Consider the following 12693-nt stretch of genomic DNA (forward strand, 5'->3'; position numbering starts at 1 on the left):
ATATACAATAAATAGTAGCACTTCTATACATCAATAACATGTAAGTTCAGAGCCAAATCAAAAATGCCATCTTATTCACAATAGCCACAAAAATAATAAAACACCTAGGAAGAGATAAAATATTTCTACAATGAGAATTACAAAACACTGCTGAAAGAAATCGGACAACACAAGTAAAAAAACATTCCATGATCATAAATAGGAAGAATCAATATTGTTAAAATGGCCATACTGCCCAAAGCAATTTACAGATTTACTGCTATTCCTATCAAACTACCAACATCATTTTTCACAGAATTGAAAAAACAAAAACTATTTAAAATTCATATGGAACTAAAAAAGAGCCTGAATCGCCAAAGCAGTCCTAAGCAAACAGAACAAAACAGAAAGCATCACACTTCCCAACTACAAACTATACTACAAGGCTATAGTAACCAAAGCATCATGGTACTATTACATAAACAGACACATAGGTCAACTAAACAGGATAGAGAACCAGAAATAAAGCCACACACCCACAACCATGCTGGACCCCTTAAAACTGGATCCCTTCCCTTTACCATATACAAAAATTAACTCAAGGTGGATTAAAGACTTAAATGTAAGACCTAAAACATAAAAGATAAAATCTCTAGAAGAAAACCTAGGAAATAGCATTCCTGATATTGGCTTTGGCAAAGAATTTGTTACTAAGTCCCCAAAAGCAATTGCAACAAAACCAAAAATTGGCAAGTGGAAACAATTAAACTAAAGAGCTTCTGTACAGCAAGAGAAACTATCAACAGATTAAACAGACAATGTACAGAATGGGAGAAAATATTCACAAACTATGCCTCTGACAAAGGTAATATCCAGACTCTATAAGGAACTTAAATCAGCAAGCAAAAAACAACCCCATAAAAAAATGGGCAAAGGACATGAACAAACATTTGTCAAAAGAAGACATGCATACAGCCAACAAATATACGAAAACGTGCTCATCATCACTAAGCATTAGAAAAATGCAAATCAAAACCACGAGACACCATCTGACACCAGGCAGAATGGCTATTACTAAAAAGTCAGGACGGGCGTGGTGGCTCACGCCCCTAATCACAGCACCTTGGGAGGCCGAGGCAGGTGGATCACAAGGTCAGGAAATCGAGACCATCCTGGCTAACACGGTGAAACGTCATCTCTACTAAAAATACAAAAAATTAGCAGGGCGTGGTGGCGGGCGCCTGTAGTCCCAGCTACTCAGGAGGCTGAAGCAGAAGAATGGCATAAACCTGGGAGGTGGAGGTTGCAGTGAGCTGAGATCACACTACCGCACTCCAGCCTGGGCGATAGAGCGAGATTCTGTCTCAAAAAAAAAAAAAAAAAAAAAATCAAACAACAACAAATGCTGGTGAGGTTGCAGAGAAAAGGGGGAACTCATACACTGCTGGCAGAAGGGTTAGTTTGTTCAGCCACTGTGGAAAGCAGTGTGGAGATTTCTCAAAGAATGTAAAACAGAACTACCATTCGACCCAGCAATCCCATTGAGTACATACCCAAAGGAAAATAAATCATTCTACCAAAAAGACACATGCACTCGTAAGTTCATCACAGCCCTATTCACAATAGCAAAGATGTGAAATCAACCAAGATGTCCATCAATGGTGCACTGGATAAAGAAAATGTGGTGCATATACACCATGGAATACTACATAGTTAATAAAAAGAATGAAATCATGTCCTTTGCAGCAACATGGATGAAGCTGGAGGCCATTATCCTAAGCAAACTAAAGCAGCACAGAAAACTAAATACTGCATGTTCTCACTTATAAGTGGGAGCTAAACACTGAACACACATGGACACAAAGATGGGAAGACTAGACACTTGGGACTGCTTGAGGGAGGAGGATGGGAAGGGGCCATGGGATGAAAGGCTACCTATGGGGTACTATGCTCACTACCTTGGTGACAGGATCATTCACACACCAAGTCTAAGTGACATGCAATTTACCCATGTAACAAACCTGTACATGTACGCCCTGAACCAGAAATAAAAGAAGGGGGGGGGGGGGAACATATTTTTGGCTTGCTCTTTGGCAAATTCGTTTATTAAGATATCAACTTCATTTTAAATCAATGTAATTGAAAGCAGTGTCAATTGTTCTTGACAAATACAAGGTTGCAAATATAGTTTGGTAATTTTTAATTTTGAGAAAGATCTTTTTGCTGATGTAACTGTTATAGGAGCTATTAAGTTTTTTTATGGGCTTAATTCTTAACATATGTAAAATAGATGATGATACTGTTAGTGTACAGGGGTTTTTTTTCCCTACAAATGTATCATCTGTGTCATTTCTAGGACTCCTTTCATTGATTATGTTTCCTATTATAGGCTGCATTTTCCTGCTTCTTTGCATGCATAGTAATTTTTAACTAGATGTCAAATACTGTAAAGTTTACTTTCTTTTTTTTTTTTTATTATTGAGGAGACATTTCTGTCACACAGGTTGGAGTGCAATGGTGCAATCTCCGCTCACAGCAACCACTGCATGCCGGGCTCAAATAATCCTCCTGCCTTAGCCTCCCAAGTAGCTGGGACTACAGGCAACTACACCTGTCACCACACCTGGCTAATTTTTGTATTTTTTGTAGAGAGGAGGTTTTGCCATGTTGCCCAGGCTGGTCACAAACTCCTGGACTCAAGCGATCTGCCTGCCTTGGCCTCCCAAAATGTTGGGTTTACAGGTGTGAGCCACCACACCTGGCCTGAAGTTTACTTTAATTAGGTACTGGATATTTCTGCCTCCTAAAAATATCTCTGGGTTTTGTTCTTGGATGCAGCTAAGTCACTTGGCAACAGTGTGATCCTTTTGGGTCTTGCTTTTCAGCTTTCTAAAGATAGGACCACAGCAGCATTTAATCTATGGATAATTGTGTCACGCTACTGAGGTAGCAAATGTTTGAGTACTCTACCTAATGCTCCAAGAATCATGAGGTGTTCCACTCCGGCTGGTGGGAACATGTCCTGTCCTGTTCCTGGCCCTCTGCCACTTGTCAAGACTGTCTTGCTTGTCTCTCCCTGGAGCCTATCCTGTGGCATATACACAAATGTTAACTCCTCAGTCTGAGCGCCAGGAAAGAAACTGCTGGTACTCAGAGAAGATATTAAAAGCTCCCAAACTGAACATCGAAGAATGAACAATACAATGTCTGAGATGAAAAACTGAGTAAGAATAAAAGCAGATTTGATATCTCAGGAGAACAGATAATGAAATTGAAGCCATTGAAATAGAAACCAACAAAAAATTAATCACAGAAGGGGAAAAAAGATTTAAAAAGAAATAAAGTACCAGTAAGCTATGGAACAGATTCAAGCAGCTTAATATATATATATGCCCTGGGAGTTCTCAAAAGAATGGAAACAGGGGAAAGATGGGAAAAAAATTTTGAATAAGCAATATGCAAAAACTTTTTGGAATTTGATGAAAACTATAAGCCCACAATACAATAAGATTATTAGAAACCAAGCACCAGAAAATAATAAATGTAAAACAATGCACGTTTATAATTAAATTACTTAAAATTGGTGATTAAGAGAAAATCTTAAAATAGGCCAGAGGAGAAAAGGAAACACTGCATACCACTGGGGCTCAGGCCACACCACCCCAAAATATGCCAGGAGACCAGAATATTCCACCGAGGCCTGTTGATTACTTCGAGTTAAATGAAACTGAGAGCCAGCCAATACAGGAAAAATTCTTCACCTCTCCCCTCAACTCTCTAAAATAAAGCACAAAACTCCCCTTTTGTAAAGGAAATTTACATTTATAAAGGACATTTCCATTAGTAAACTTATCTGTACCAATGACAGAGCTGTTCAGAGAAAACTTTTACCACCTGAGTTTTATCTGCATAATGAGGCAACCTTTATTTACCATGCAATTTCTCCCTTCACGCTGTCATAACTCATCTCCATCCCAGCACTCCACTAGAAGTCTCAAGCCTCTATTCCTTTCTGGAGCTCAGGATGCTATATATAAGCTTCAAACATCTGGCCCTTTTTTGAGTCTCACATTTTTGTTGGACTCCCACGCGTACATACATAATTAAAATGGTTTATCTCATCTTCATCTGTTTTATGTCAATTTAATTCATAACCCAGCCAAAGAACCTAGGCAGGGAAGACAGAAGCCATTTTTCCTCCTCTGCAATATAGATAACAAAAAATAAGGACAGCAAATTTCTCATTTTTAAAAAAGGTACAAAACCAAAGTCAATAAAGTATCTCTAAAGTAATTAAAAGAAATGAACTGCCAATGTAAAATTGTACATGCACTGAAAATACGTTTTAAAAATTAGTCAAAATAAGGCTTTTTCAGTCAAAAAACAAAAAACAAAACGACACAACCTGGAAGAATTCGGCACCAGCAGACCTGTACTGCAAGAAATATTAAAGAAAGTCCTTCACATGAAATGAAAATTATACCAGACATATCTTGAGCTAAATAAGGAATGAAGAATAACACAAACAGTAAATATGTGGGTAAATAGAGATAATTTTTTAATGTTTTAAACATATCATTAGAAGTTTAAGAAATGTAAAAGAGGCCGGGCACGGTGGCTCACACCTGTAATCCCAGCATTTTGGGAGGCCGAGGCGGGCGGATCACAAGGTCAGGAGATCGAGACCATCCTGGCCAACATGGTGAAATCCCGGCTCTACTAAAAATACAAAAATTAGCTGGACGTGGTGGCGTATGCCTGTAATCCTAGCTACTCGGGAGGCTGAGGCAGGAGAATCACTTGAACCGGGGAGTCAGAGGTTGCAGTGAGCTGGGATCGCGCCACTGCACTCCAGCCTGGCGACAGAGCAAGACTCCGTCTCAAAAAAAAAAAAAAAACTTCAGGACCTTCTAAATTTATTATGCCAAGAGGGAAGTTAAGCCCTGGAGACTGAGTCTTGTAGCATGTCTGCAACTTCTGCTTCTTAGTTTATGGATTAACTCTCTTCTTCATTGTTCTTGTTAAATACATGACTAGGAGAAACCAGAACTTCTCCCCTTCCAATCACTGATCTGTGTTCAAGATTAACTGCCTCCTTTATTGTCCCGCACTTAACTAACCAAATGGCACCCAAGACTCGATGACTGTTACATCTTTAGTGTGGAAGTTAAATATGCCTTTCCCCAAAGAAAAGGACCACCCTGACTAATCATATCATTGTTACTATGCATTCAGCCTTACACAGAAAGATAGGGAAGTTCCGTTAGGCTTCCCTAAGTTTTGTCTGTATAAATGATCCCAAACTTCAACATTTCAGAACACTGACTTCTTTGGAATCTGTGCTTCCCAGGTGACTCGTCCTCAAATTCTGCACTTGAATAAACCCTCTTTAAATTAAACTCTGACCCCTTTCATTATTTAGGTTGACAGAAAAATTAATAATGTAATAGGGTTTATATACAAACATATTTCAGAGATATTGCAGGCTCAGTTCTAAACCACTGCAAAAAGTGAATATCACAATAAACTGTCACACAAATTTTTTGGTTTCCCAGTGTATTAGTCTGTTCTCATGCTGCTAATAAAGACATACCTGAGACTGGGTAATTTATAAAGAAAACAAGGTTAGTGGACTCACGGACCTACATGGCTGGGGAGGCCTCACAATTATGGCAGAAGACGAATGAAGAGCAAAGGGACATCTTAGATTGCGGCAGGCAAAAGAAAGCTTGTGTAGGGGAACTCCCCTTTATAAAACCATGGGATCTCATGAGACTCGTTCACTGTCCCAAGAACAGCATGGGAAAGACTTGGTCTCATGATTCAATTACCTCCCACCAAGTCCTTCCCACAACACATGGGAATTATGGGAGCTACAATTCAAGATGAGATTTGGGTGGGAACACAGAGCCAAACCATATCACCCAGTGCATGTAAAAGTTGTTTATAATATACTATAGTCTACTAAGTGTGCAATAGCATTATGTCTGAAAAACTATGAATATACTTTAATTTTAAAATTTATTGGCCAGGTACAGTGACTTGCACCTGTAATCCCAACACTTTGGGAGGCCAAGGCGGGAGAGCATTGCTTCAGGCCAAGAGTTTGAAACCAGCCTGGAAAACATAGTGGGATCCCATATCTATAAAAGTAAAAAATTAGGTATGGTGGCAGGTACCTGTAGTCCTAGTTACTTGGGGGGCTGAGGCAGAAGGATTGCTTGAACCCAGAAGGTTGAGGTTGCAGTGAGCCACGATCATTCCACTGCACTCCAGCCTGGGTGACAGAGTGAAATCCTGTCTCCAAAAAAAAATTATTGTTAAAAAATGTTAATGATCATCTGAACCTTCAGTGAGCCATAATCTTATTGATGGAGGATCTTGCCTCGATGTTGACGGCTGCAGACTGATCAGGGCAGTGGTTGCTGAAGATGGAGGTGGTTGTGGCAATTTCTTACAATAAGATAACAATGAAGTTTGCCACATCTGTTGACTATTCCTTTCACAAAGGATTTCTATTTAGCATGCAATGCTATTTGATAGCATTTTTCCCACAATATAATTTTTCAAAATTGGAGTCAAACTCTGCCACTGCTTTATCAACAAAATATTGGTAATATTCTAAATCCTTTGTTGCCATTTCAACAATGTTCTCAGCAACTTCACCAGGAACACATTCCATCTGAAGAAACCACTTTCTTTCCTCATAAATAAGAAACTCCTCACTAGTTGAAGTTTTATCATGAGATTGCAGTAATTCAATTCCATCTTCAGGCTCTACTTCAAATTCTAGTTCTCTTGCTCTTTCCACCACATCTGCAGTTACTTCTAGTGAAGTCTTAAACCTCTCAAAGTCATCCATGAAAGTTGAAATAAACTTTTTCCAAACTCCTGTAAATGTTGACATTTGACCTCCTTCCACGAATCACAAATGTTCTTAATGTCATCTAGAATGAGGACTCTTGTCCAGAAGGTTTTCAATTGACTTCGTCCAGATCCATTGGAGGATCTCCATATTGCTGATATGGAGAAAATTTTAATGGTTGGTCTTGTCCCTATCCATGGCAGCTATAGCCTTACAAAATGTATATCTTAAATAATAAGACAAAAGTTAAAATTACTCCTTGACGCATAGGCTAAAGAATGGATGTTGTGTTAGCCAGCAGGAAAATGACATTAATATTGTTGTAGATTCGAAGTGAGAGACAGGTGACTATTCCCTTTACTTGAACACTTAGAGGCCATTGAAAGGTTATTAACAGGTCTAACTTCAATATTGTTCTGTCTCAGGGAATAAGGAGGCCCAAGGAATGGGAGAAAGATGAGAATGGCTGGTGGGTGGAGCAGTCAGCACACACACACACACACACACACACACACACACGCACACCCCTATTTATTTATGTATTTATTTATTGAGATGACGTCTTGCTCTGTCACCCAGGCTGGAGTGCAGTGGCATGTTCTCAGCTCACTGCAACCTCTGCTCATCCAAGGTTTAAGCAATTCTCTGCCTCAGCCTCCAGACTAGCTGGGATTACAGGCGCCTGCCATCACACCCGGCTAAGTTTTTGTATTTTTAGTAGAGATGGGGTTTCACCATCTTGGCCAGGCTGGTCTTGAACTCCCCATCTCATGATCCACCTGCCTCGGCCTCCCAAAGTGCTGGGATTACAGGCATGAGCCTGTAATAAACTTATTAAGTTTGCATGTTCTGTGGGCATGGCTTGTGGTGCCCTCAAACAATTACAATAGTAACATCAATGATTACTGATCAGAGATCACCACAAAAAAAAAATAATGAAAAAGTTTGTAATATCGCAAGAATCGCCAAAATGTGACACAGACATGAAGCAAGCACATACTGTTGTAAAAAACGGTGCCAATAGACTTCCTGAAAACAAGGTTGCCACAAACTTTCAATTTCTAAAAAAATGTAATATCTGTGAAGCTTAACAAAAGGATGTATGCCTGTATATAAAAAGTTAAAACAATACAAATAGCACAAAGGCTGGGAGGAAAACAATATGGAAGTATACTATTGAGGGGTCTTTTACTGTACATGAAATGGCACAATATTACTTAAGTTAGGCTTGGATATGTTAAACTCTAAACCCCAATGCAACTATAGAGGAGCCAGAGAGTCACCTCCAACCCCTTTTTTAGCTCTTAATGGGCTTGTCAGCTGGATTTAGAAACCAAACTGACACAGATTAACAAAAGAAAGTATAACAATTTTATTAATTTCACGTGTACATTCGGATCTTCACAAGAGAGTGAAGTCTAAAGAAGTGGCCAAAGCAAGATGCTTTTATACTTTTTAATCAAAGAAAAATAAATTTGAGATAAAATGATAGGATAGGTTGGGCACAGTGACACATACCTGTAATCATAGTGCTTTGGGAGGCCAAGGCAAGAGGATCTCTTGAAGCCAGGAAGTCCAGACCAGCCTGGGCAACATAGTGAGATCCTGTCCCTAAAAAAATTTAAAAGTCAAAAAATTAAAAACTAGCTTGGCATGGTGGCACAGGCCTGTAGCCCCAGCTACTTGGGAGACTAAAATAGGAGCATTCCAGGAATTTGATGCTGCGTTGAGCTATGATCACACCACTGCACTCCACTTTGGATGACAGAGAAAGGCAGGGTCTATTTGAAAAAACAAAGGAAATGGGAGGATAATGAAAATCTGGCTCAGGAAAATCTGGCTAGGGCAGTAAAATATTTCAGGGGAGACACTAGGAAATATATGGGAGAGTGTAAAACAGGTGCAAGACAAGGGTTCCTTCATTAAGTATGAATATTCGGGTTCAATGCAGACTTCAATTCCAAGTCACTGGTGATCACGGCTTTCTCACCCTGGTTTGGAGAGGGTACTCCACCAGAGGAATCCTTATCACCTACTGCATGCAGAAAGACAGGTCAGCTCACCCTTTCTGAAACTAAAATCTCTCCAATGTTTTCAACTCAAAATAATCTGTATAACAATTAGGCATATTTTGGGATGGCACATTCTTCACTTCTTTACCACCTTGCGTGTGTGTTTACACACACATACATTATACCCAATAAGCAGACAAAAGAGAAAAAACAGAATTCTTTTTATTTCATTAAAAAGAAAATATTCAGCCAGGTGCAGTGGCTCACACTTGTAATCCCAGCACTTTGGGAGGCCAAGGCAGATGGATCACCTAAGGTTGGGAGTTTGAGACCAACATGGTGAAACCCTGTCTGCACTAAAGATACAAAATTACCCAGGCGTGGTGGTGCATGCCCATAATCCCAGCTACTCAAGAGGCTGAGGTAGGACAATTGCTTGAACCCAGGAGGCGGAGGTTGCAGTGAGCCAAGATTGCACCATTGCACCCCAGCCTGGGCAACAAAAGTGAAACTCCATCTCAAAAAAAAATAAAAAAAGAAAGGAAAAAAAATATTCAATCAAAAAGGAGGCAGAAAAAGACAAAAAAGAGAAAACTGAGGGACAAGTACAAAATAAATAGCAAGATAATTACTTTAAAACCAATCAATTTACTAATCATATTATAGGAAACAGTCTAAGCACCGTGGTTGAAAGGGAGAGATTATTCAATTGGATAAAAAACAAACAAGACCAACTGTATGCCATATACAAGAAATGTACTTTAAGTATAAAGACACTAATAGGTCAGCAGTTAAAAAGATGAGTAAAGATAGACCATGCTAACACTAATCAAAAAAAAAAAAAATGCCAAAGCAGCTATATTAATATCAGACAAAGTAGATTTCAAAGCAAAGAATATTACAAAGATAAAAGAGGGTCATTTTATAATAATAAGTTCAATTTCTCACAAAGAGTAAGAATTCCAAAGGTTTAAGTACAAGTAACAGATCTTCAAAATACATGAGACAAAAACTGATAAAAATACAAAGAGAAATAGGCAAATCCACAATTTTGGTTAGAGATTTTATCATCTCTCACATTCTTTTGGAGGGTACACAGAGCATGTATAAAGATCAACCATTTTCAGGGCCATAAAACAACTCTCAATAAATGTAAAGGTTTTCAATCTTACGATGTATGTTCTCTGATAACAGTAAAACAATAGAAATCAATAATGAAATATACCTGGAAAATCCCCACATATTTGGAAACTTAATAACACACTCCTGGAGAAACCATTGGCCAAAGAAGAGATCAAAAGCAAATTTAGAAAGTTATTTGGAGCTAAATGAAAATGAAAGCAAAACATATCAACATTTGTGAAATGCAGCAAAAGCAGTACTTGGAGGGATATATAGTTCATAATGTGTCTATTGGGAAAGATAAATATTCTGAAATCAACAACCCCTCTATCTTTGGAAATGTAAAATTAAACCCACAGTAAGCAGAAAAAAAAGGAAATAATAAAAATAAAGACAAAAATCAAAACAAAAAATAATGAAGAAAATTTATGAAACCAAAAACTTTTTAGAGATTAGTAAACCTATATCCAGACTGATCAGAAAAAAATAGCATGAAGACACAAATTACCAATATCAAAATGAGGGAATATCACTATGAATTCTGCATGTATTAAAAGGAAAAATACACTGGGCGCAGTGGCTCACACCTGTAATCCCAGCACTTTGTGAGGTCGAGGCGGGTGGATCACTTGAGGTCAGGAGTTTGAGACCAGCCTGGCTAATGAAAATACAAAATTTGGTCAAGCAAGGTGGAGGGTTCCTGTAATCCCAGCTACTCTGGAAGCTGAGGCACAAGAATCACTTGAACCCAGGAGGCAGAGGTTGCAGTGAGCTGAGCTCGCACCACTGCACTCCAGCCTGGGTGACAGAGCAAGACTAAGTCTCGGAGGGGAGGGGAAGGGAGGTGAGGAGAGGAGAGAAGAGAGATAACTTTAAGACAATAATCTTGACACCTTAGATGAAATAGACAAATTTGTTGAAGTCAGACCACCAAAGCTGATGTAAGTATAAGAAGATAACTTAAATAGTTCTTTATCTATATTTAAGACACTAATAGGTTAGCAGTTAAAAAGATGAGTAAAGATAGGCCATGCTAACACTAATCAAAAAAAAAAAAAAAGAGCCAAAGCAGCTATATTAATATCAGCCAAAGTAGATTAAATCTATTTTAATCTACTATTTATACTTTAATAGATTTAGTAAATCTATTAAAGAAATTAAATTTGTAATTTTAAAACTTTTCATAAAATACAGTAACTCCAGGTCAGATCGCTTCATTGGGGAATTCTATCAAATATAAGGAAGAAATACCAATTTGATATGGTTTAGATGTTTGTTCCCTCAAAATCTCATATCAAAATGTAATCGCCAGTGTTGACGTTGGGGCCTGATGGGAGGCGTTTGGGTCACGGGGGCAGATCCTTCATGAACAGCTTGGTGCTGTCCTAGTGATCCCGACTAAGTTCTTGCTCAGTTAGTTCACACTGGATCTAATTGGTTTAAAAGATTGTGGCACCTCCCCACTTTCCCTCTCTTGCTCCCGCTCTCACCACGTGACACGTCTGCTCCCCGTTTGCCTTCTGCCATGATCCTAAGCTTCCTGAGGCCTCACCAGGAGCAAATGTCAGCACCACACTTCCTGCATAGCCTGCAGAACTGTGTGTCAGTTAAATCTCTTTTCTTTATAAATTACCCAGTCCCAGGTATTCCTTTAGAGGAATACAAAAACGACTAACACACAATTCTACACAAATTCAGAAAATTTAAAGAGAAATACTTCCCAATTCATTCTATGAGGCCAGCTTTACTCTGATTCCAACACCAGACAAAAACTTTACAATAAAAGAAAGCTATAGACCAACATTCCTCATAAATATAGATGTATGAATTCTCTTAAGAAGTGTGGAATATAAGATTGATTTAACATTCAAAAATCAATATGATTAACTACATTAACCAATTAAAAAAGGAAAACCATATGATCATCCCAAAAGAGGCATAAAGAAGCATTTGACAAAATCCAACATCCATTTAAAAAAAAAAAAATCTTAAAAAAAAAAACCTCTCAGCTAACTGAAAATGGAAGGGAATTTCTGTAGTCTAATAATGGATTTCTATGAAAAATCTATAGTTAACATGCAAATAAAGATAAGGAACAAGAATTTCCACCATGAAAACCCTTCATTCAGCACTGTAGTGACAGTTCCATCCAGTACTACAAGGAAATATGTATACATACATACATACATACATACATACATGGCATTCACATTGGAAAGAAGGCAGTAAGCATTTGTCTGCAGATAATATACTCACCTATGAAGAAAAGCCTACCAAATTTACCAAAAGCCACTGGAACTAGTAAATGAGTTTAGCAAGGCTGAAGGATACAAGATCAGTGTATAAAGAGCAATTGCATGCCTCTATACTAGCAACAAACAATCAAATTAAAATTTTAAAACATCTTTTACAATAGCACAAAAATAGATCTGTACCAAAAAAAAAAAAAAAAAACTGCAAAATGATACTGGTTCCTTTGTTTTTGCTAGATTTCTATACTGCCCACAATTTCCTTCCCATACTTCTTGGCTGTATCAGTTATCTCATGGGAAATTGGAAAGATTGTCATCCAGGCCTCCAAAGAGCCATTCTCACCTGATCAGCACCCTCTATGATGGACTGAATTAAACTGCTCTGGAAATAGTTTCAATTAAATCGAAGCATAAATATTTTGTGGCATCACAGGCAGGAATATCATCTCCTTGGTTTCCTATT

This window comes from Chlorocebus sabaeus, chromosome 10 (genome assembly GCF_047675955.1).
Source record: "Chlorocebus sabaeus isolate Y175 chromosome 10, mChlSab1.0.hap1, whole genome shotgun sequence".
Classification (NCBI taxonomy): domain Eukaryota; kingdom Metazoa; phylum Chordata; class Mammalia; order Primates; family Cercopithecidae; genus Chlorocebus; species Chlorocebus sabaeus.